This window comes from Canis lupus, chromosome 3 (assembly GCF_011100685.1).
Source record: "Canis lupus familiaris isolate Mischka breed German Shepherd chromosome 3, alternate assembly UU_Cfam_GSD_1.0, whole genome shotgun sequence".
In the NCBI taxonomy this organism is placed as follows: domain Eukaryota; kingdom Metazoa; phylum Chordata; class Mammalia; order Carnivora; family Canidae; genus Canis; species Canis lupus.
In genome coordinates, this window is record NC_049224.1 from 37,948,526 (window position 1) to 37,973,892 (window position 25,367).

The 25,367-nt window shown below is 43.7% G+C and overlaps 1 long non-coding RNA gene across 2 annotated transcripts in view; it reads left to right on the forward strand.

Moving 5' to 3' along the window:
- Positions 1-25,367, forward strand: part of LOC111095185 — a 56,750-nt gene that overhangs the window by 12,272 nt on the left and 19,111 nt on the right. Inside the window, exon 3 of one of the 2 annotated variants that reach the window (XR_005356900.1) lies at positions 20,966-21,384. The exons of the other annotated variant lie outside the window; for it this stretch is intronic. This is a non-coding gene — a long non-coding RNA (uncharacterized LOC111095185). Of the gene's footprint in view, positions 1-20,965; positions 21,385-25,367 lie in introns of those variants that run through there. 2 annotated transcript variants of the gene reach the window in all.

Sequence of the window (25,367 nt, forward strand, 5' to 3'; positions counted from 1 at the left end):
AGACTCTGCTTTGCCTGGGGGGAAAGCAGAGAACTTGAGAAAGAAACCCCAGGAGGAGTCCGTCTGGTATGAAAATAAACATTGACCCCCCTCCACAACCACTCTTTGAAAGGAGCCATAATTTGATTGGATTAGTCTATAGAGTAATTCTTGAGAACAATATAGCAATTAGCCAGCATCTAGTGGAACATAATAACTGGGTGTTGTCAGAGAAAGAGACAGTCAGAGAGAGCGCTGCCAAACCCATGGTCATTACATAGTGACTTTGGGCATACCCAAGGCTGTCCCCCACTCTGTTAGAGCAATATCAAAGGCTTAACACTATAGGGGGGAATAAATTCTACAAAAATAATCCAACCATTCACTAAACAAATAAGCATTCAAATAATAATAGCAAGCCTTTTAGATTCGAAGATAAAGCTAGATTGAAAGTAAATAGATAGGGGTGCCCGGGTGGCTCAGCAGTTGAGCATCTACCTTCAGCTCAGGCTGTGATTCTGGGATCCTGGGATCAAGTTCCCTATCTGGCTCCCCGCAGGGAGCCTGCTTCTCCCTCTGCCTAAGTTTCTGCCTCTCTCTGTGTGTCTTTCATGAATAAAGAAATAAAATCTTTTTTAAATGTTTTTTTTTTTTTAAAGAAAGTAAATGGATTTAAAAAAATCACATAAAGAGCAACTTCAGGAAAATTGGTATGGCTAGCTTAATATCAGGCAAGCTATACTTCAAAACAAAAAAACTGTTGTGAGAGATAAAGAGAGCCTCAGTACAGGTCAGATCACATTTACCTTCTGCCAAGGGACACAGACACTCATCTGGGATCCCAATTTTTGCCAAGAGAACACCTCGAGATTGCCTGGTCTGGAAGCCAGCAGAGTGTACAGTTGTCATCCCAAAGGATTGTATTTATTTGCATGTCTTAAAAGCTGCTGCCTGAACGTCTAGCTTTCAATCAGCCAAAAGCAAGGTGCTGAGATCCCTCCTTCTGGAACACTCACAGATCTTGGCACACCCTCAATAACTTAGTAATTCCTAACAAACTAAGAATAAGTCAGGCTGATTAGACAGTCACAGAAGTTCAAGAGACAACTAAGAACCAGGGCAAAGTTAAACAGTAAGTTTCATCTCCTACACAAGGCTACTCCTTCAAGCCCGGGATAGGTAGTTGTTTCAGCCACGGTGTAAAAAAACAACACAGAGAATTAAGCAAAATAAAGAAACAGGAGAATACCTTTCAAACAAAAGAACAAGATAAAACCTCAGAGAAAAACCTTAATGAAATGCAGATAAGTAATTTATCTTATAAGATTTCAACGTAATGGTTATAAAGATGCTTGTTGAACTAAGGAGAATAGATGAACACAGTGAGAACTTCAATAAACAGAAAATATAAGAAGTATCAAACAGAAGTTACAGAGCTGAACAATACAATAATTGAACTGAAAAGCAGAGGGGTTCAATAACAGTCTAGATGAAGCAGAAAAATGGATCAGCAAGTTGCAATACAGAGGAACTCACCCAATAAGAATGGAAAAAGAAAAGGAAGGAGAAAAAGAAAAAAATTAAGCAAAGAATGCTTATAGGACTGATAGGACAAAGTAAGTCACATAACATTCACAGTCTGAAAAGAAGAAAAGGGAAAAGGGGCAGAAAACTTTTTGAAGAAATAATGCCCAAAAACTTCCCTGACCTGGGGAAAGAAACAGACGCCAAGATCCAGAAAGCCCAATGAGTTCCAAATAAGATAAACACAAAACAACCCACCGCAATTATAATAAAAATATCAAAAGCAAAAAAAACCTTAAAAGCAGCAAGAAAAAAGCAACTTGTTACTTGTGAGACCACCACCCCCAACCCATACAACTAGCAAATTCCTCAGAAGAAACTTTGCAGTGCTCTTCCAACCAAGAATATTCTACCGAGCAAGGCTATCATTCAAAATTAAAGGAGGAATAGGGTTTTCCAAACAAGCAAAAACTTACAAGAAATGTTAAAGGGACATATTTAAGTTGAAAAGAAAAGGCACTTATTAGTAACAAGAAAACATGAACATAAAAATCTCACCATAAAAGATAAATATATAGTAAAGGGTTAATCACTTTTAAAAGTAGTATGAAGATTAAAAGACAAAAGTAGTAAAAATAACTACAATAGTTAGTTAAGGGATATACAAAGTAAAAAAATATATAAAATGTAACATCAAAAACATAGATAAATAGATTGAAAGGTAAGAGAGAGAGAGAGAGACCTAGGTCTATATTTATATTGCACATACAGACATCCTATTATCTGCTTCTCTGGAGAACTAATATAGTAACAAAGGGAGATATATCCCAAGAATGAAAGGTGTTTTAACATCTGAATATCAATTAATGTAATATACCATGTCAATAGAATAAAGGACAAAAAACATGTGATCATCTCAATAGAAACAGAAAAAAATTTCACAATATCCAATGCACTTTCATGATTAAAAATACTCAACAAACCAGAAATAGAAGAGATCTTCCTCGATCTAATTAAAGATGTCTACAAAAACCCCACAGCTAATATCATATTTAATGGTGAAAGACTTGATGTTTTTCTCCTGTGATCAAAAACAATACAAGGATGTCTGCTTTCACTACTTCTACTTGACATTATACTGGAGGTTCTAGCTAGGAAATTAGGCAACAAAAAAATAAAAGCATTGAGGTTGGAAAAGAAGTAAAATTATCCAATTTGCATATGACATGATTTTGTGTATTGACAATTCTAATGATCCAGTATAAATCTATTAGAACTTATGAGTTCAGCAAGGTTGCAAGGCACAAGATCAATACACAAAAATCAACTGTATTTCTTCCACACATTAGCAACAAACAATCTGAAAATGAAACTAAGAAAACAATTCCATCTACAACAGAATCAGAAAGAATTAAAAACTCAGCAATGAATTTATCAAAAGAAGTACAAAACCTATACTCCAAAAATTATAAAGTATTGTTAAAAGAAATGAAAATGATTTAAATAAATGGGAAAACATCCTATGTTCATGGATTAGAAAACACTATTGCTAAAATGGCAATATTCCCAAAATTAATCCATAGATTCAATACAACTTCTATCAAAATCTCAGCTGACTTCTTTGCAGAAGTTAACAATCTGATCCTAAAACTACAGTAATTCAGTGTGATACTGATCAAAGGATAGGCATATAGATCAATGAAATAGAACTAGATTCAGAAATAAACCCTTACATTTATGATAGATTGCGACAGTAGTACCAAGACAACTCCAAAGGGAAAAGAACAGCCTTTTCTACAAATAATGCTGGGACAACTAGATATATCTTCATGCAAAAGAATGAGGGGGGACCCATTCTTCATATCATACACAAAACTTAACTCAAAATGAATCACAGAACTAAATCAAATACCTAAGACTATAAAACCTTTACAAGGAAGTAGGAATAAATTTTCTGTACGATGGGGTAGGGTAGATATGACAGCAAAAGCAAAAGCAACAAGAGAAAAAAACAGGTAAATCAAACTTCACCAAAATTAAATACTTTGTGTTTCAAAGAACACCAACAAGAAAGTCAGAATACGATCCACAGAATAGGAGGGGGGAAATTGCAAATCATATACTGATAAGGTATGTATAGTTAGAATACATAAAAAACCATGACAGCTTAATAACAAAAAGACAGATATCCTCATTAAAAATGGGCAAAGAACGTGAATAGATATTTCACCAAAGAAAATATGCAGATAGCCAATAAGCACATGAAAAGATATTCAACATCATTAACCATCAGGGAAATACAAATCAAATCTGCAATGAGATGCCACTTCACATTCACGAGAGCTAGGATTAAAAAGCCAAATCAAGTGTTGGCAAAGATGTGCTGCTGACAGAAGTGTAAAATGATGTCACCACTTTGGAAAATAATCTGGCAGGTTTTAAAACGCTTAAACAGAGATCCCTTATGGCCCAACAATTCTACTCCTGCGTCTATCCCCAAGAAATGAAAATATATGTCCACACAAAAACTTGTACACTGATGTTCATAACAATGTTATTCATAATAGGCAAAAAAAAAAAAAAGTGGAAAAAACTAACTGTCCATTGATTGAAGAATATGTAAATAAAATTTTAAAAAAAGAATATGTAAATAAATGTGGTATGTCCATACAATGGAATATTATTTTCTAACAAAAATCAAGTACTGATACAGGATACAACATGAACGAATTTTATATTATTATACTAAGTGGAAGAAACCAGTTACAAAGGACCTCATATTGTATGATTCTATTTATATGAAATTCAAGAATAAGCAAATCTAAAAAGATTAGCCATTTTCTTTAAGCTGGGGTATGGGAAGAACGGTGTGACTGCTCATTGGTATAGTATTTCTTTTTTGGGTTTCATTTTTCATAAAATGAAAATGTTAATTTTATGAACATTTGATAGTTACACAGTTCAGTGAATATACTAAAAGCATTGAATTGTACACTTTAAATGTATGAATTGGGGATGCCTGGGTGGCTCAGCTGTTGAGCATCTGCCTTTGGCTCAGGGCATGATCCCAGGGTCCTGGGATCAAGTCCCACATCAGGCTCCCTGCATGGAGCCTGTTTCTCCCTCTGCCTGTGTCTCTGCCTCTCTCTCTCTCTCTCTCTCTCTCTCTCTCTCTCTGTGTCTCTCATTAATAAATAAATAAAATCTTTAAAAAATAAAAATAAATAAATGTATGAATTGTATGGGCCTGTGAATGATGTATCAATAATCAGTAAAATTGCTGTATTTAAGGTCAATGAATTAAAATAAAGGAACAATTAAAAAAACCAATGAGACAAAAAGCTGGTTAGTCAAAACAACCAATAACATTGATAAGACACTAGCACATATAGTTTTATAAAAACTGCCAAACTGCTTTCCAGAGTGGCTGTATATTTTACATTCCCACCTCTAGGATCCTTCAATATATCTAGGCAGGAACAAAAAATAACACAATCTCCATATAAAAAATTAAAATGCCTTGGGCTTCAGACTTTACAACATAGAAAAAGTAATGTTATTTCTAAAAATTTTCAAGGAATACTTATAGCCCAAGAATATCTTGGTGCATTTGGGCGTTAAGGAGGGCACGTGATGTAATGAGCACTTGGTGTTATATGCAACTGACAAATCACTGAACTCTACCTCTGAAACTAATAACACACTATATGTTAATAAATTGAATTTAGATAAAATTAAATTTAAAAAATAAAAATTAAAGAGTTATACCTAAGTAAAAAAAAAAAAAAAAAATCCATAGCCTGGAGGGCTTAAACAAGAGACCGACCTTTTATTCTCACAGTTCTGGAGGCTAGAAGTCAGATTCAGTATCTGCTAAGGGGTTGCTTTCTGGGTCACAGATGGCCATATTTTCATTGGGTCCTACCATGGCAGGAGTGAGGGAACTCTGGGGTCTCTTTTGTAAGGACACTAGTCCTACTAATGAGGGCTCCACTTCATCACCTCCCAAAAGCCCCATCTCCTAATACCATTACACTGGAAGTTAGGTTTCAACATATGGATTTGGAGGGTTGCAAACATTCAATCTATAAGAAATTATATGATTAACTACATTGTATCTCATGTGCAAAAGCAAAACAGAAGTGCTTTCTCAGAAAACATACCACCAAAAATTCTTGTAGGTATAGCTCCAGTTGAATAAGGTAAAAAGCAATTTAATGTTTTAAAAACATGAGAAAAATAGGGTGTCAAGATTGACAATAAGCACATAAACCAGTTATAAGACGAGGTCAACCTAAATCATCCCTATGAGTCTAATTACAGAATTGAATATGAATACTAAAAATTCTTCTTGAGACCAAAATACTTAACATAATAATGTTCCATGCCAACCATCTAGATGTATACACCAGTTTACTCTAGTAAGGGCCAAGAAGTAAGTGGATAAGAGATCGGTGACGAGACATTTTTTCGAAATGTACCCTTATGGATATAGGTAATAATCTAAAAGAACCCTACCTACAGAGAGAAAAATAAAAAGCAGAGAAGACTTTCCAAAACACAGGAGAAGGTAACCACCAAAGACAGCAACCAAAGATAACAAAACCCAGGTAATGAACACAGAAAGCAAAAGAAAGAGCAAGAAAACATAAAAATCAGAAAGCATGAAACAAAATAGTGAAAGTAAGACTAAAGGTATCAGTTATAATGATAAATGTAGATAGGTCAAATACCTCTGTAACGGGACATAAACTATTAGTTTAATTAAAAAAAAAAAAAAAAAAAAACAAGATGGAGCCACGTGCTGTTTTAAGAGACACAATTAAAGCCAAGGTGTGGCATGTGCTTCATGCACACAATAGCAATTGTTATGTGAACTTTTGTTAAAGTAGAGGAGTCTATTTGGGGGACCAGGAATCCTTTGGGGAAGCTGGTGAGTGGATGGGGTAGAAGAGACAGCAAGGCCGAAGATGCTCCTTCTTGGGTTCCTGGGACTGGGTTTGAGCTCCTGAAGTTAGAAGTGAAGACTGCAACTAAATAATAAAATTTTCCTGATCAAATCTGGTACATTTCTGGGCCGTGGAGTGACAGCCAGAGGCCACCCATCCCTTGAGGAAAAAGTCTCAGAGTCCAGACTGGAGCACAAAAGGACTTCTGCTGGGCTCAGATGACAAAGTGTGGCTTAGGGCCAGGCAAGTGCCCTGCACTCTTTCCACTCCCATGGGGAAACATGGGGCCATGTTCAGTGGAGGTCCTGCCCTTGTCAGTGGGTGGGACATGGGAGCAGGTGTACCTTCATGATTTGAGTATAATTTGGGCATAAGACGAATATGCATATTATGTTGTGGTCATAGGCTAATGGCCTGTGACCCATGTCCACATCAAATTTTATATAAAAACAAACCTCTTTCCTTCCCAGCATCCAAGAAATATTTATAAACATTGATTACTTATTGGACCACAGAGAAAAGCTCAATAAATACTAAAAAGCAGAAAGTTTATCGAGAGTCTAAAACCTCAATGCAATAAATGTACAAGTTAATGACTGCAGCTTAATTTTTTAAATGCACTGTGATTTACAGTGGTATGATTTACATACCACTTGAAACTTAAAAATACCCTCCTAAGTGAATGTGAAGTAACAGAAGAGATCCTAACTGCAATTACATAGACAAGAATGATGAGAACACTACCCAGCAAAACAGAGGAACAGCTACAGCCTGCTTTCATTACAAAGCAAGAAGGAATTAATATAAACGAGATGAGTCATCAACATAAGAAATTAGAAAAAGGAAAATAAAATGTGAGGACTATGTTTTTAAACACACACACATAAAAATGCAAACAAAAGTAAATGAATTAGAAGCAAAAAAAAATCAAGTCTAGATAAATCGAGTCTATGGAGAGACTCATCACGGGCAGGTGGGTGTTGGGACCTTGGGGTTCCCCTCCCAGCTGTTGGCATCCAGCAGGGCTTCTCTGAGCCTTGCCTCTTCTTCCCCCTCTGGGAGGCCAGCTGGGATTGTTTGAGATTGAATGTAAATCAGAACACTGTAGACCAGGGCCTCACACCAAGGCCATGAGCCCTTCAAAGCAAGCATGTTGTGAAGAAGCCCCTGGTACCAATCTGTCCAGTTTCTAAGTCTGCCCTCTAGCTAATGTAACCACTGAGTAATTTGGGGTGACTTGGATTTGCTCATATGTTCTTTGTGGATCTCAGGCTCCTGATCCCAGCCCCCTCCAGGGTTAGGGCACAGCATGATCCAACACAGAAAGGGCTGTGGAGGCCCTGGCAGCCAGCAAGAGCCTCAAAAGCCAGGCCCACGTAGCCATGGGCAGAGAAGGTTCTGGGCAGGTGGGATCTTTAAAACAGGTCTCCCAGTTGAGACCCCAGGGGGATACACATTCATAAGCAAAATTAATGTTGTTTTGTGAAGCCACTAAGTTTTGGGGTGGCTTGCTCACAGCCATCATGACTGAGAAGGTCTATGAAGGACGAAATTGGAGACAAGCAAAGCTAAATCTCCTGCTACCCGAGGACCTAAGACTGACATCCCTCATACTTCAGTTTAAAAAGATGTTGTTGGGGGATGCCTGGGTGGCTCAGCAGTTAAGTGTCTGCCTTTGGCTGAGGGACGGGATCCTGGCACTCCAGGATCCAGTCCCGTGTCTGGCTCCCTGCATGGAGCCTGCTTCTCCCTCTGCCTGTGTCTCTGCCTCTCTCTGTGTGTGTCTCTTATGAATAAATAAATAAATGAAATTTTTTTTAAGGTGTTGTTGGGATAATAACTATACCCCTGTGGCTGCTGTCAGGACAGAGGATGTAGGTAAAGTGGTTGGCAAAGGGCCTGGCACACAGTAGGTGCTCAAGCAGCAGACAGCGTTGGCATCTTCGTCACCAACATCCAAGTATTCAGCCAGTGGTGTTACCTGTGAATCAGCCGCCCTGGCCCTGGAGCACTGAAAAGACACCAAGGGTTTTCTGTGGTCAGTGTGGTCCCTGCACTGATGTGCCTCGCTTTTTCTTCTACTCCTACACCTCTTCTTAAAATTAAGGCCCTTCTGGGATCCCTGGGTGGCGCAGCGGTTTGGCGCCTGCCTTTGGCCCAGGGCGCGATCCTGGAGACCCGGGATCGAATCCCACGTCAGGCTCCCGGTGCATGGAGCCTGCTTCTCCCTCTGCCTGTGTCTCTGCCTCTCTCTCTCTCTGTGTGTGTGTGTGTGTGTGTGTGACTATTATAAATAAATAAAAATTAAAAAAAAAAATTAAGGACCTTTCTTTGCAAAACGGGTCTCTGGCCAGCTCCAGGCTTAAACATAGGTTCTGGGTAAAGCCAAGGCCTGCGCGATGCGGGAGCTGGGGCGGGAAGCGCGGGCGAGGAGGGGCACGACCCGCCGCGCGCCCAGGGCGTCTCCGGCAGCCGCAGGCGCCGCCCTCGGGGGCAGGTCCCGGGACCTGGCGGCCGCGCGGCTCTCGGACTCGCGCTTTCCGCTCGCTCCGCGGGGCGGTTCCCCCTTCCCCAGATGGTGAAAGGCCCCCGGGTCGCCCGGGTCGCCCGCCGGCCGGAGGAGCACCGCGTGTGCGCGCGGTTCAGGGCGTCCTGGGCCCTCGGCGCTTCCCGACCGGGTGGGACCGGGTGGGACGGCGTCGAGGTTCTGCGGAAGCAGGTCGCAGGCCCCAGGCCCCGAGCTGAGCTGCGCGGCCCCACCTGCCCTCAGGGCCCCCAGTGCGGGGGGAGCGGGGGAGGCAGCCGGTGCAGCCGGGCGGGGCGGCGGGGGGGGGGGGCACACTGGGAGAGGTCCCGGGCCGGGGTGTGAGGGGGATCCGCACGGCCGCACGCGGGCTCCGGGGAGAAGGCCCTGGCCCCGGGAGTAGGCTCAATTAGGTTATAATTTAAGGAAAAGAGACTGGTGGGCAACATTAACCCACATAAGCCATTAACTCCAGTTAGGGCCTCTGTCAGCTAGCCCAGGAATATTTGATAGAGAAGGAAGGCAGGGTTGTAGATCCCAAGAGACTAAGGACCAATAGATGGGGGGGGGGGGGGGGGGGGGGGGGGGGGCATCGCGCTGGAAAGCAAGGCCTGAAAATTGCCAAGAAAATATACCAAGGTGTATTTGTCCAGAGAAGGCACCGTATGCTGCAGCAACAGACTGCCCCAAATTTTTTTTTTTAATTTTTATTTATGATAGTCACACAGAGAGAGAGAGAGAGGCAGAGACACAGGCAGAGGGAGAAGCAGGCTCCATGCACCGGGAGCCCGACGTGGGATTCGATCCCGGGTCTCCAGGATCGCGCCCTGGGCCAAAGGCAGGCGCCAAACCGCTGCGCCACCCAGGGATCCCTGCCCCAAATTTTCAAGTCTGAGCATGGCGAAGGTTTATTTCTCCCTCACACACAGTACAGTTCAGATCTGAGAAACGCTCTGAAAACCCATCAATCGTCCAGGTGTTAGTTGGGGATCCAAGCTGCTCTCCTTCTGTGGCTCTGTATCCACCTAGACCTCCCAGCTGGTCATCACAGTAGGGAACAGGGGCCCAGAGAATCAGACTGGCCAGAAAATGCTTCCCCCTGAATATAACAGATGACCCTTCTGCTCACAATGCACTGTCAGACCCAGTCACATGACCCCACTGACTGGGAGGGACCAGAGGTGTCATCTCCCACACGCCTCGGAGGAGAGAATCACATGGGGCAGCCTTACCAGTGTCTCCAGTATCAGAGGGCCCGAGCTCCAAGGGCCAGCTCTGCCTACACTCTGTTTCGGTAGGTAGCTAGCTTGGTACCCAAGGCTATGCCCAAATCAGCTGTCGCTTGAATAATTGTAGTCTTGTGATTGCCTTGGAAGTCGTATTAACACAGTTTTGTGTAAAAGACTAGCTGAATCCACCCTCAGACAAACCGCCCCCCTCCCTGTTGAGGTTCCTGTTAGAAACACATGCACTAGGTGGTAAGCAAAGGATTTTGCATGAGAGTGAACCTGCAGGGGTTCACAGCTGCCCTTGAGACCTCCCCTTCCCCATTAGTATATGGACCTCCTACCCTCCTAGGAGTGGGCTCGTGACCCCGGACTGGCCAGAGCTCTGCCTCCCCAGCCACGGGATCAATCCAGGGCTGGGCACCTAACCCAGGGGGAAGTCAGAGCGGCCTCAAGGACTTTGTCTTGAGCTCTCTACTCTGAAAGCTCTAGCTGGTCTACACTTGAAGCTCTCGATCGATTGTCAGCTATGGAGAGTGAGAGAAAGAGAGACAGACAGACACACACACACACACACACACATACACAGGGAGATTAAAATCGAATAGACTATGGATACAATTTGAGCTCTTGGATCCAACTATACCTGAAGCTAACCACCCAGTAACAAAGCCAATATATTTCCTTTTTCTGTTGCCACTAATTTGGACTGTACCTTCAAGCAATTGCAAATGAAAAAAATCCTGAATAATACAATCACTAAAGGGCCTTTGGCTGCAGACCCCAACACAGAATTCCTTTAAACTGGGCAGCACCACTAGAGTCCCTCCTTCTGCTGAGGCTAGGATTTGAGGGGCTCTCCTTTTTTCTAAGGTCAACTTGTTAGTGAAAAAAAGCAGGTTACCTGGCCCCAGTGTGGGAGCAGGAAAGACAGACCTTTCTATCAGTGTTGTGCCTATCCCTGGGATTTCCCTCCTACACCCAATCTTCCCTTTTCCATCATTCTCCTGTCCTGAGGTTCTAGAGGTCAGGATGAGACAAAATAAGGTGCCCCCCAAGACAACTAGAGAGCCCCATCCCCTCTGGTACAGAGTGCACAGGGATCAGCTGCTGAAAGTCTTCTGCTCCCGGCCCCTTCCCTCCCGCAGAGAGCACCTGGTGACCAATGCCCTATTGCAGGATCAGGATGCTAGTGGGGAAGAGGGTTTGGGGAAACAAAGACCTTCTGCAGCAAGCACGGGTAGAGGGTATTTCCTAGAAGGCCACAGGAAATCATGACATACCAACATGAGGGCTTATGGGCTCTCTGCTGCTCACAGAGCTTAACCCTTCAGGCTCCTTTGAAGGCCTGCAGGCTCTCACTCCACTGGCTTGGTCTTCTCATGTCTGATCTCTGCACCTGGGCTCTGCTGCCTGGTGGCCTATCCTGGCTGTCCCGGGCCTACAGCCTCAGCCCCCAGCCCCTGCAGACTTCAGATGGAAAGGCCCAACCACAGAGCCCAAGGTCTAGACGGTAGTATTGCCAGATAAAAGTCAGGACACCCAGGGGACACTGGAGATATGCTATACTAAAACTTTGTTCATTGTTCCTTTAAAATTCAGATATAACTGGGCATCTTGTATTTTTATTTACTAAATCTGCAGGGAGAGAGGCTAAGGTGAATGGGGGAATCCCAGAGCTTGCCTCTTGCTGGCTGTTTCCTGGGACGTATCTCTGCCTGCCTGCATCCCACAGACACTAGGACTTTGAAGCATCCTTTAGGCCAGCAGCACCCCCCTCCGAGAGGGCTGCAGGGGCACCCAGAGCAAACCCCAAGAGAGTGAAGCAAGAGAGAGAAGAGGCACCTAAGCTACCCCACCCATATTCCCCACCCTGGTCACCCTCCAGGCCCCTTGGACCAGCACTCCAAGATTCGTTCCCCTGCCAGGCATTCACTCTGGGCAATGATGTGTGGAACCTCACAGCAGCCCTGGTGGTATTAAACTGCTGGGGTATGTCTCTAACCTGGTCCTGTGACTGTCTTTCCATGGAAAGATGACAAACATTCACCTCCTCTTGCCTTGCCCACAATGCATGAAAGGGCTCAGGGGAAAACCAGTATACCACAGATGGCCCTGGGAACCAGGGCTGGTGACCCACAGAGCTGGCCTAACTGGGCCAGCAGCCTGCACTATGTCCCCCCCACCCCCCACATGGTTACATAACCCATCAGAAGCCCTGGCGTATGGCAGGCTTGAAGCTAAGGTCCCCACCACCTGGGCAGGCTGAGCTCAGGGAGGGTGGAGTCCAGATATTCAGCTCCATCTCTGCCCAAAGTGCCTGCAGGGTAGTGGCTATTAAAAGGGACTCCTCCGGTTCTTTCCCAGACCAGTAACACTGTCACCTGAAGTGAAATAGAGGGACCGCATAGCCATAGGGAGTGGCAGCAGCCCTCTACCAGGTCTCCCTGAACGGAACCTCCAGAGCCTGGCAGGTGCCTGGGTGAACTGACACTGTCTCGCCCCACTGCAACCCCACAATGGCCTGGCCAGGGGGCTGGGAGAGTCCCCCCAGGCCTGAAGTTCCCAAGAGAATTAGATATAAGCACCTCCAAGCTCTGTGCTGCCTACCGCAAAAGGTGTCTGATAAACACAATCAGCTGAGCTCCGACCGAGTGCCAGGACTATGGGGGCCCCCAACCCTGACACACAACTCCTTTATTTCCAGTGTCTGCCAAACATCAGACCCACTAATGTGTGGACATAAGCTTAGTGGCGGGGGGGGGGGGGGGGGCACGATCAGTTGAAAATGAGAGCGTGTTCCATGCAGAGTGTGCCACGCTTGGCGTAGAATGAGAGTTGTAAAAGTTGCATCTATACATGTATGCACACATAGGAAACTGTGAGGGTAGCATATGTGAGGTGAGTGTGTCATACATAGGATCAGTGTTTTTATGAAAATTGTATCCATTATAGATACGCATGTGCACATACATGTACTTGCATATATACATACATGTGTAAACGTGCATCTACATGTGCGTATGGAGTTGCCATGTAAGTTGTACCATCGGCTGTGAGTCACAGCCCAAGAAGTCTGAGCAAGTCCTGCATTCTGTCTACCTAAAAAAGAAAGAAAACCTAGCAAGCCCAAGTTCCCCTGACTCCTCAGGAAATGCACGAGAGATGTATTTAGGGCGGGCTCTGAAGGTCTGGGGCTGGAGACCGTGCCCCCACCTGCCACAGGCATCAGGCGGCTGACCACTGCCTGTGATGTCCAGGGGAGAGCTTGGACTTGGAAGGCGGGAAACCTTGGCAAGTACCTCAGCTCCCCTGGTCCCTCATCCCCTAACCTCTGAGGTCCTCTGTGCCTCTTGAGGCCCTTTTGAGACTAAGCTCACTACCACAGTGAAGGGGGCGGTGCCCCAAGGAGCCTTTTCTTCCTTGTCACATCACAGCCAGAGGGTTTCAACTTTCAGAGAAAGCCCAAGGCGTCCCCAGTGTCCTTTCCAGTGACAAAGGCCCCTTAAAGCCAACCCCACCCTCCAGCCTACGACTCACAAAGAAACAAAATGTGAACTTAAAACTTGAAAGAAGTGACAACACACACCCTGAACCCACCCTGGCCCTCGGGTGCGTAAGATACACACAGGAAGGAAGTGGCCAGGCTGATTCAAAGAGGCAGGGCCTCGCTGTCTCAAGGAAAGGCATATTTTCCGACAAGCCCGCCCCGACTGTGGTTTTGAACAAGAGTTCAGACGTAGCTTTGGCCAGTGCCCCCTCCCTGACCCCCCACGGGACCAGAGCATCTACTGTGGAGACACAGCAGGGAGGGCGGACCCCGCAGGAAGGCACCCGCCCACGGCTGCTTGATGGCATTTGGGTTGGAAGCGGGCAGCCCAGTGAGCGAGGCTGCTACCCTGGTCCCCGGCTGTGGTCCCCGCTCAGGGAGGCGTGGGCGGTTGCCCAGTCTGCAGGGCTGGGGGAGCAGCCTGCTGCTGTGTGTGTTCCCGGCTACTGACTCACCAGCAAGCCTGGTTTTGATTTCTGGTTAGAACCAGCTTCAGGCCCCCGCAGAGCCAGCCCTGTGGAACCAGGGTAGCTCTGGGCATGTCACTCCCTGATTCAGAAGTCCCTTCCATGCTGTCGTGACCCTTGATGGCCTACCCACAGGACCCAATCCTTCCCCAGCCAGCGGCATCCGCTGCTCTCCAGCCCTCCAGCCCCAGGTCCAGGCTCAGAGCGGTGAGCTCTCCGATCTGTAGGTCCCTTGGTCTGTGCATTTTGTTGTCTCTCCTGCCTTCCTGTCCTCCTTGCAAGTCCTGCTCATCCCCAGCTCAACACCACCTCCTCTATGCGCCTTCTTAACCTTTCTGTTGCTGTCACTAATCTGGCATTTTATTTCATTTTTAAAGATTTTATTTATTCATTCATGAGAGACACAGAGACACAGGCAGAGGGAGAAGCAGGCTCTCTGTGAAGAGCCTGATGCAAGACTCGATTCCAGGACCCCAGGATCACACCCTGAAGGAAGGTGCTCCACCACTGAGCCACCCAGGCGTCCCGATCTGGCATTGTACTATGTCAGCAGCTACAGGTCCAGCCATGTGAGCCTGAGCAAGTCACTAAATCTCTGTGCCTCCTTCCCCCATCTGGAGAATGGGGATAATCAGAGTTGCCAGCTGAGACGAGATCATGGCTATGAAGTGTGAGCCTGGCACACAGTACCACTGGCCCTGTCAGCATCCTGGACGCTGTGTGTACCAACCGTCGTGATGGTAACATGCTTCTCACACCCCGCAGATAGTAATCTCTCCAGAGTAGGACTAGTCAGTTGTCCTACAGAACCTTTCCAGTATACAGCAGGTGCTCAAAAAAGAAATGTGCTATGTCTCTGGGTGATCTGGGGTCAGGGGACCCTGCATGGTGGACATCACCTCAGAGCCAGAGCGTGGCAGAAAGCAGCCCTGTGCAAGGGACAAAGAGCACAGGGGTGGCCATGGCGAGGCTGCCAGGACTGGCCAGGGTCTGCTGCTCGGAACCCGGGAGTCAGAGGGATTTGGCCCTCCTCCAACCACACAGGGACAGGGGCGCCACCAGACCAAGGGCTCAGGAAGAACTTACAGGCTGAGTGCCCAGTGTGGGTGTGCCTGAGCTGACATTCAACGGGGCTTTCAGAGGCCCTGCCTTTGGAGCTCGCAGGCTGCACCAGGGGAGGAGAAGAAAAGGTGGGCATTCCACAGCCCCGTGCTGTGCTCAGGCCGAGGGAAATCTTGAGAGGACCTGGGATCAGCCTGGCCTGATGAGGGGTGAGTGGGCCCCTTTGTGGTCTAGAGAGAGAGGTGGCCTGGACACATGGGTCCCAGGGGAGGAAAGGCTGGGACACAGGCTGGGCCCTTCCCCAGGTCATGGAAGCATCCAGTCACCAGAAGCCAAGCTACCAGCAGCAGCAGGGAGGCCAGACGCCCTGGGGGTCCTATCCTCTGGCTTCTGCAAGACAGCCTTCTAATGAAGGGCCCAGAAAAGGGGAGAGAAGTGGCTCCATTCAAACTGTTTCCGTGAATGGTCTGTGGATGCTGACAGCATGGTTGCTGAGGTCACTTCGACTTTCCCAGCAGAGGCTCCTGTTCCTCAGTCCGGACACATTGTTTGTGAGAATTTCAGGACACAGATACTGGCTGAGGTTTTCTGGCTTTTCCCAAACAAATGGGTTGTTCTCAGGCCAGTTAAACAGGGAGGCTCTGGGGGTACCAGGCCCAAGCACACCAGCAGGGCAGGCCCCAGACACATTCGCCCAGCATCGGCCCTGAGAAAACTGGTGCTTTTGACAGAAGTGTTCTGAAGGTGAATCTCAATAGGGTGAGGCCAGGGAACTGTAATTCCCTGGTGATCATGTGTGCAGGACCTGGTCCCCTGCCTTGGGCCCCATGCGGCAGGCAGCCTGGGGCCTGAATCCCAGAGTGGCGTTAGAACTGTGCTCCCTATCACATGGGCCTCTGGGCCTCTGTGCTGCTGGGCATCAACATAGGTTCCCCTGGTCCAACCAGCTCTCCTCTGCCCTGGCCATCTGCTCTCTCTTCCGGCCTCCTCCTCCCTGAGAGCTCCATCTGCCTGCCCTGTGCCCAGAGCCTTCTCTCCTGTCCCAAGAGTGGGAGGTCCCACCACAGGGTTCAGCCTAGCTCCACTGGGGCACCCATTCCCCCCACTCTCCACCCAGGGACCTCCTCCCCGACTCTCCCTCCTCTGCATCCTCAGCTCTTTGTTTCTACCACATCACCCCATCTGGGGACATGTTGTCATTACTCCCATTTTTAAAGCAACCCTCTGGGCCTTCCCCTCCCACCCAGGGTGGGGTAGTGAGGCCAGATTTACCCTTCTTCTTAAAGTTATAACACGACCAGACAAGCCAGATGAGTGACAGCTTCTGGCAAGGAAGGACGGTGGTCTCGGGAGGTGGAAAACAGAGGAGGTCAGCCCCACCATAGGCCACTCACTGCCTGAGAGCATTAGGGGTGCAGAGCAGAATAGAGAGGACTCCCTTCATTCAGGAGATGGGACTGGAAGTCCAGGGAGACCAAGGACAGAGGACCAGAGAAGAGACTACTGCCGAGACAGAGCCCTGGCAATCTGCAGGAGATCCGCTCCAGAGTTCAGCCTAGGAAGCCCACCCTAAGGGGGAAGGCAGCTGTGCCTGCTGCCCACCCTGGGCCCCCACCACCCAGGATCCACCAGACACTGGCTAGAACACTCAGAGATTTGCCTAGACTGAGCACAGCGCCAAACCCACCTGACACATCATAAAAGCAAGACGCAAAAAGGCCAAAGGACTTCCAAGTAACCTAATTGCATCACAAAAATGAGCTTAAGAATATTTGCAAGAATAAAAAAAAAATATATCAAGCATCGAACGGTAAAAGTCACAATACCTGGCAGCCAATTAAACTGACTCTGCATACAGTGGCGCCTGGGGACTCAGGTGGTTAAGCATCTGCCTTCTGCTTGGGTCATGACCTCAGGGTCCTGGGGTTGAGCCCCGTATCGAGCTCCCTGCTCAGCAGAGAGCCTGCCTGTCCCTCTCCCTCTGTACCCCGCACCACCCATCCCTCAAATAAATAAATAAAATCTTTAAAATGACCTTGCATACAAAGAAGCAGGAAAACACATCCCCTAAAGAAAAGAACCGAGTCTGGTCCAGGCCTTTTGTGTAGATCAGAGGGCACTGCTGCCTGGGAAGCAACCATGAGCAGTGGTCAAGAGGGTCCTCCTGGTCAGAGCAGGAGCTCCTGGGAAGAGCATGAGGACAAAGGGTGAGGACAAGGCAAGAGGTTATTAAATACACAAAAGAACCAGGGGGGAAACAGTCCCATTCCAATTCCTCCTCCAGGATAATTCCTTTTTCAGCAAAAGTACATGAAAAGGCTTTCATGCTTGTCCTAATCTCTCTCCTCTTTTCTATTTTTCCTACTGATTGTGAAATACAATCCAGAAAATGTTTAGAGTATAAATATTCAACTTAGCAAGTTATCGCAAAGCAAATCCCTTTGTAGCTACCACTCAGATCTAATGCATCCCAATCCTTCCTAGGCCTCTTCCTAGGATCTCCACTACCTGGCATTCCCAGGAAGATTTATACCTGAACCTGCATCATAGTTTGCTGCAAATGCAGGAACTCTTATAAGCGTGAGATCTTCATGTCTGTGAAATGTGTATCGGTGGATTCATGCAGGGTATATATGATGTTAGATAGAGCTAACTTCTTTTTCTCAATATCACATGCTTTTAAAGATCTAACCATGTTGCTGCATGCATCTGTAGTTCATTTTGTTTCTGCTGTATAAAATCTGTTGTGTGAGTATACACTTTTTTTTAGTCCATTACACTATGGGTAGACATTTCCATTGTTCCCATTTGGGGACTATCTCAGTTCAGGCTGCTATAACAAAAAAACTATAGGGATGCATGGGTTGGCTTAGTGGTTGAGCCTCTGCCTTCAGCTCGGGGCATGATCCTCAGGGTCCTGAAATCTAGTCCCTCATCGGGCTCCCTGCAGGGAGCCTACTTCTCCCTCTGCCTATGTCTCTGCCTTTCTGTGTGTGTCTCTCATGAATAAATAAAATAAAATTTAAAAAACAAACCATAGACGAGGTGGCTCAAAAAACAAATATTTATTTGGACAGTTTTGGAGGTGGGATGTCTGGGACCAGAGTGCCTGCAGTGGGGTTCTAGTGAGAGCCATCATCCTGATTTGTAGAGGAGTGTCTGTCTTTTACCCTGTGATCTCACCTGGCAGAGGGAGGAGAGGGAGGAAAAGCAAGCTCTCCCCTCATTTTGTGTAAGAGCACTAATCCCACACGTAGGCTCCACCCTCATGACCTAATCACCTCCCAAAAGCCTTATCTCCAAATAGCATCACATTGGGGATTAGGGTTTTAACATAAGGATTTGGGAGACAAAAACAGTGAGCCCATAGCAGGCACTATGATCAAATATTGCTAGCAACATATTTGTATATGCATTTGGCTGCAATACACACACATACTTGTAGGTATGTAGCCCCTAGTGGAATTCCAGGCTCATGGGTGTGCAAATCTTCAACTTTCAGAGACTCTGACACACCATTTCTCCAAAGTGATTATACCTTCAGCAGTGTTATGAGTTGCTGGGACTTCACATACTTACCAACACATGGTATGATCAGTCTTACTGGTATATGGAGCTAGCTCACTGTGATTTTAATTTGCATGGTGAAGGAACACTTATATGTTTACTATTTGGATATCCTTGCTTTTGAAGTGCCTGTTCAAACATTTTGCCCATTTTTCATTTCACTCGCTGTTCTCTCTTTTCTTACTGATTTTTAGGTGTACTTTATATATTCTGGGTATGAGACTTTTGCCAGTTACGAATGTTGCAAATATCTTCTTTCACTCTCTGACTTAATGTTTTACTCTCTTGATGATATCATTTGATGAAGAAAAGCTTCTTAATTCTAATAAATCAAAATAATCCAACATTTCTGTTACTGTTAGTGCTTTTTGGATCTTGTTTAAGAGAACTTTCTCTAAGCCAAGATAATGAAGCTATTCTTCTGTACTTTCTTCTGTGCTATATTGTTTGCTTTTCACCTTTTTAAAACTTGTGTTAAGATATACATATCATAAAATTTACCATTAACGTCATTTTTAAATGCACAATTCAGTGGCATTAGGTTCATTCACATTGTTCAACAACCTACATGTTTATCCACTTCCAGAGCTTTTTCATCTTCCCAAATGGAACTCTTTACCCATTGAATAATAATAACTAATTTCCCATTCCCCCCCACACCCATCCTCCCTCCACCTCCAGCCCCCTGGTAACTCCCATTCTACCTCCCATCTCTATGAGTTTGACTATTCTAGGTGACTCATGTAAGTGGAACCATACAATATCTGTCTTTTTGTGACTGGCTTATTTTACTCAGCGTAATGTTCTCCAGGTTCATCCATGTTATAGCAGGTATCAGGTTCCTCTCTTCTAAAGGATTTTTCATCTTTTTTAAGTTTACACTTTTTTCCACTTGGATAAGTGTCTACACTGCTCTGCAGTGCCACCTTTGGTCATAAGTCAAATGAGTTTATATGCCTGGGCCTGTTTCTGGGCTCCCTGTTCTAATCTATTGGTTTCTTTTATATTTTTGAGGCAATAACCAGTACTAAATTTGTGGGTTTGCAACCTATGCAGCCACACAGGGACCCATGTTCAGAAGTGGTCTGCACTTGATTTTAAATTCTCCTATTTGCTGTCTTGAAATTCTTAATAATTTTTTAACAAGAGATCCTGCATATTTATTTTGCAATGGGTCCTGCAAATTATATAGCCAGTCTTGCCAATAACATATTATCAGAATTATTAGAGTTTTATAATAAGTTTGAAGTTGTAGATTCAATCTTCCCACTTTCTTCTAATACTTCTTCAAGGATATTTTGGCTATTTTTGGTTCGTGTCATTTCTATATAAATTTAGAACGAGCTTCTCAAGTTCCAACAACAACAACAAAAATTTTAGGATTCTGATTAAGATTACATTAAATCAGTAAATCAATTTATGGAGATTTAGTCTTTGAAATACTCAGTCTTCCTCCACAAACTTGGTTAATTCCTCCAAATAATTAGCTCTCTTAACATTTTTTTTTTTTTGAGTGATAGTAAAGCAAAGTTTATTGAGTAATAGTACAAAGCTCCTAAAGAGGGAGGGGACTCAGGGGGATTGCTCTTAACAGTTTTTTTTTTTTTTTTTTTAATTTACACTCATCCCTATACATTGTACAAGTATCAAGGGACTTGATTTTTTACTGTAGTAAAAAACACATAACAGAAAATTTACCGTCTTAGCCATTTTTCTTAAAGATTTTATTTATTTATTTATTTATTTATTTATTTATTTGAGAGAGAAGGAGGGCGGGGGTAGGCAGAGGGACAAGCAGACTCCCCACTAAGTGGGGAGCCCAACGTGGAGCTCAATTCCAGGATCCTGAGATCATAACCTGAGCTGAAGGCGGATGCTTAACTGACTGAGCCACCCAGGCGCCCACCATCTTAACCATTTTTAAGCATATAGTACAATGGTGTTAACTATGTGCATATTCTTGCGCAATAGATCACTTGAGCTTTTTCACCTGGCAAAATGGAAATTCTATACCAATTGAACAGCTCCCCTTTCCCACCTCTTCCCAGTCCCTAGAAATCAGCATTCTACTTTTTTTTTTTTTAAGATTCTATTTTATTTTTTATTTTATTTGGCAGAGAGAGAGCAAGAGCACAAGCAAGGAAAGTGACAGAGGAAGAAGAAGAAGCAGACTCCCCACGTGGGGCTCGATCCCAGGACCTCAGGATCGTTACCTGAGCTGAAAGCAGACCCTTAACCAACTGAGCCACCCAGGAGCCCCAGCATTCTACTTTCTAACAGTTTGATTCCTTTAGATGCCTCATGTAAATGAAATAATACAGTATTTGTCTTTTGGCAACTGGCTTATTTCACTTAGCACAGTGTCTTCAAGTTTCATCCAAGTTGTAGCATATGATAGGATTTGCTTTTTTTCATTGAAACAATATTCCCTGTGTATTTATACCATATTTTCTTCATCCACGTATCAGTCAGTGGACACTTGGGTTGCTTCCAAATCTTGGCCGTTGTGAATAATATACTGCAGTAAATGTGGATGTGCAAATACCTCTTTGAGATCCTATTTTCAATTCTTTTTAATATATATCCAGAAGTGAGGTTACTGGATTTTTTAAAATTTTTTTTAAAGATTTTATTTATTTATTCATAGAGACAGAGAGAGAGAGGCAGAGACACAGGCAGAGGGAGAAGCAGGCATCATACAGAGAGCCTGACGTGGGACTCGATCCAGGGCCTCCAGGATCATGCCCTGGGCTGCAGGCGGCGTTAAACCGCTGCGCCACTGGGCTGCCTGAGGTTACTGGATTGTACGGTAATCCTTTTTGTAATTTTTGGAGGAAACACCATACCATTTCCAGCAGTGGCTACACCATTTTACATTCCCATCAAAAGGGCACAAGGGTTCTAATTTCTCCACATCCTTTCCAACATTTGTTATTTTCTGGGTTTTTTGTTTTTTTGTTTTTGGTTTTTTTTGGTAGTGGCCATCCTAACAGGTGTGAGATGGTATCTCATGGTTTTTATTTGAATTTCCCTGATGATTAGTGATGTTGAGCATTTTTTCATATGCTCATCGGCGATATATGTATGTATATCCTCTTTGGAGAAATGTCCATTCAAATCCTTTGCCTGGGGCATGTGGTTGGCTCAGTCAGAAGAGCATAGAACTCTTGATCTCAGAATCATCAGTTCAAGCCCCACATTGGGTGTAGAGATTACTTAAATAAAACTTAAAAAAAAAAAATCCTTTGCCCATTTTTAGTCAGGTTATTTTTGTTTTTGTTTCTGTTTTGTTGTTGTTGTTGTTGTTGAGTTGTAGAAGTTATTTATGTATTTTGGATGTTAAGCCCTCATCAGATAAATGATTTGCAAATATCTTCTGCCATTCCCTAGGTTCCCTTTTCATTCCATTGACTTTTTCCTTAGCTGTGCAGAAGTTTCTAAGTTTGATGCAATCCCATTTGTCTACTTTTGCTTTTGTTGCCTATGCTTTTGGCATCATATCTAATAAATCATTGCCAAGTCCAATGTCATGGATCTTTCCCTCTATGTTTTGTTTACTGGAGTTGCATAATTTTCTGTCTTATATTTTGGTCTTTAATCCATTTCTAGTTAATTTTTGTATGTGGTGTAAGGTAAGAGTCTTGCTTCATTGTTTTGCATGTGGATGTCCAGTTTTCCCAACACACTTTGTTGAAGAGATTATCCTCTCCCCACTGTGTGTAACTTCAGCACTGTTATTGAAAATCATTTGACCACGTATGGGAGGTTTTGTTCGGGGGCTCTCTATTCTGTTCCATTCGCCTATATGTCTGTACTATACTCTTTTGATTACAGTGACTTTGTTATATGTTTTGAAATCAGGAAGTATGAAACCTCCAGCTTTATTTTTCTTACTTGATAGTGTTTTTGGTATTCAAGGGTCCTTAGAGATTCCATATGAATTTTAGAAATTTTTTTCTATTTCCAAAATAGGGATTTTGATAGCAATTGCATTGGGATTTTGATAGTAATTGTAATCACTTTGTAGATTGCTTTGGGTAGTGTGGACATTTTAACAATATTAAGTCTTCTAGTCCATGAATGTAAGATGTCTTTCCATTAATTTTGTCTTCTTTAATTTCTTTAAACAATATTTTGTAGTTTTCAGTATACGAGTCTTTTACCTCCTTGGTTAAGTTTATTCCTAAGTATTTTATTATTTTTGAGGCTAATGTAGATGGGATTGTTTTGTTTATTTCCTTTTGGGATTGTTCACTCTTGGTGTTTAGAAATGCGGCTGATTGCTATGTGTTGATTTCGTATCCTGCCACTTTGCTGAATTCATTAGTTCTAAAGGGGTTTTATGTATGTGTGTTTGGAATCTTTAAGACTCTTTACATAGAAGATCATGCCATCTGCAAACAGAGATAATTTTACTTCTTCCTTTCCAAATTAGATGCCTTTTATTTCTTTTCCTTACCCAATTTTCCTGGCTAGAACCTCCAGTACAATATTGAATAGACGTGCCTACAGCAGATTTCCTTGTTTTGTTCCTGATCCTGGGGGAAAAGCATGCAGTCTTTCACTATTAAATATGATGCTAGCTGTCAGTGTGTCATAGATGAATTAATCAGATTGAGGAAGTTCCCTTCTGTTTTTAGTTTTTTGAGTGATTTTTCATGAAAGGGTGTCGAATTTTGCCATATGATTTTGGAGATGTTCATGTGATTTTATTTTTTAGTCTATTAATATGATGCATTATATTTATTAATTTTCAGACATTAAACCAACCTTGCATCCCTGAGATAAGCCTTAGTTGGTGTTGGTATAGAATTCTTTCCAACTGTTACTAAATTTGAGCCCAATATATATGGTTTTATTTTTGGACTGTCTATTCTATTACATTGTTCTACTTTATTTTTTTTCATCTTTATTCCAATACTATACTGTTTTAATTACTATGTCACTAAAATAAGTCTTGGATTCATGTAATATAATTTCATTAATCCTGCGCTTATTTTACAAAGCCATGTTGCCTAATCTAGTTCCTTTACATTCAATTTTAGAATCCGTTTCCCAATATCTATAATAAAGCCTGTTGAGAATTTAATTGGGATCTCACCAAATGTATATACAAATTTGTTGAGAATTGCAAGCTTAACATTATTGCATCTTCCAAACCATAAACACAGTAAAACTGTCCATTTAGGTCTTCATTGATTTATTTCATCAATATTCTGTAGTTTTCAGTATTCAAATCCTGCATGTATTTAGGCACTCTTAGGCCTAAGTACCTCATTTTTTGTGTGTGTGCTTTTTGAAATGGTAACTTGAAAAAAATTTAGTTCCAATTGTACAGTGCTAGTATATAATACAATTGAAATATAATTGAGTACAATACAGAAATACAACTGATTTCTGTATATTGAGTTTGTATCTTATACTCTAGCTAAACTCCTGTATTAATTCTAGATGGTTTTTGGTTTTCTGTTGTTGGTTTTGTAGATTCTTTGGATTTTTCTACATATTCAGTGTGTCATCTACAAATAAAGGCAATTCTTCCTTTCAAACCTGTCTTTTCTTTCTTTACTTTTTGTTGTTGTTGTTATTGTCATATTACAGTGGCCAGAATTTCCAGTACAATATTGAGTAGTACTCGTAGTAAGGGAACATATCATTGCTTTGTTTTTGATCCTAGGGTAGATGCATTCAATTATTCGCAATTAAATATGTGCTAGCTTGGGTGGTTTATTTGTTTGTTTTTAAAGATTTTATTTATTTATTCATGAGAGACACGGAGGGAGAGGCAGAGACAAAGGCAGAAGCAGGCTCCCCACAGGGAGCCTGATGCGGGACTTGATCCCAGGACCCCAGGATCCTGACCTGAGTGAGCTAAAGGCAGACACTCAGCCACTGAGCCACCCAGGTGTCCTTGTTTGTTTGTTTTGTACATGCACTTTTCATGTTAAGAAAGTTTCGATTTATTCCTTGTTTACTGGGAATTTATCATCATAAACAGAAGCTGAATACCAGGAAGCGGTTCATATACTTTTGAGTGGACCATACAGTTTTCTTTTTTCTTTCTTCTTTCTTTCTTCTTTCTTTCTTTCTTTCTTTCTTTCTTTCTTTCTTTCTTTCTTTCTTTCTTTCTTTCTTCCTTCCTTCCTTCCTTCCTTCCTTCCTTCCTTCCTTCCTTCCTTTCTTTCTTTCTTTCTTTTCTTCTTTCTTTTTCTTCTTAAATTTTTTTGGGGGGGTTCTTTTTTTCAAAAAAAGCTTCTTAATAAGGTGAATTATATTGATTAAACCTCAAATGTTGGGATCCCTGGGTGGTGCAGCGGTTTGGCGCCTGCCTTTGGCCCAGGGCGCGGTCCTGGATATCCGGGATCGAATCCCACGTCAGGCTCCCGGTGCATGGAGCCTGCTTCTCCCTCTGCCTGTGTCTCTGCCTCTCTCTCTCTCACTGTGTGCCTATCATAAATAAATAAAAGTTAAAAAAAAAAATTAAAAAAAAACCTCAAATGTTGATCCACCTTTGCATTC